This window comes from Myotis brandtii, unplaced genomic scaffold, assembly GCF_000412655.1.
Source record: "Myotis brandtii unplaced genomic scaffold, ASM41265v1 scaffold329, whole genome shotgun sequence".
Lineage (NCBI taxonomy): Eukaryota > Metazoa > Chordata > Mammalia > Chiroptera > Vespertilionidae > Myotis > Myotis brandtii.
In genome coordinates, this window is record NW_005362676.1 from 1,254,405 (window position 1) to 1,254,638 (window position 234).

At 60.7% G+C, this 234-nt stretch overlaps 1 protein-coding gene across 1 annotated transcript in view; it reads left to right on the top strand.

Moving 5' to 3' along the window:
- ADAMTS17 (ADAM metallopeptidase with thrombospondin type 1 motif, 17) overlaps positions 1–234 on the top strand; it is a 92,038-nt gene that overhangs the window by 29,694 nt on the left and 62,110 nt on the right.

Genomic DNA, 234 nt, shown 5'->3' on the forward strand with positions numbered 1-234 from the left:
TCTGCCCCTGAGGTCCAGCTGCCAAGATAAACATACGTTTGGAGATCAAGTGGGAACCCCCAGAGGTTTTCATCTTGGAAAAATAAATCTGGAAGTGTTGGGCCAAGAAGCCCTTTGCGTCCACACCCGGATCTGCCCAGCCTGCGTGCGAACGTCGGAGGGAGCGGAGAAGGCAAGGATGCTGGCGAGGGCGCCGGGGAGGCCCGGCACGGAGCGGAAGAGGGGGCTCTGGGC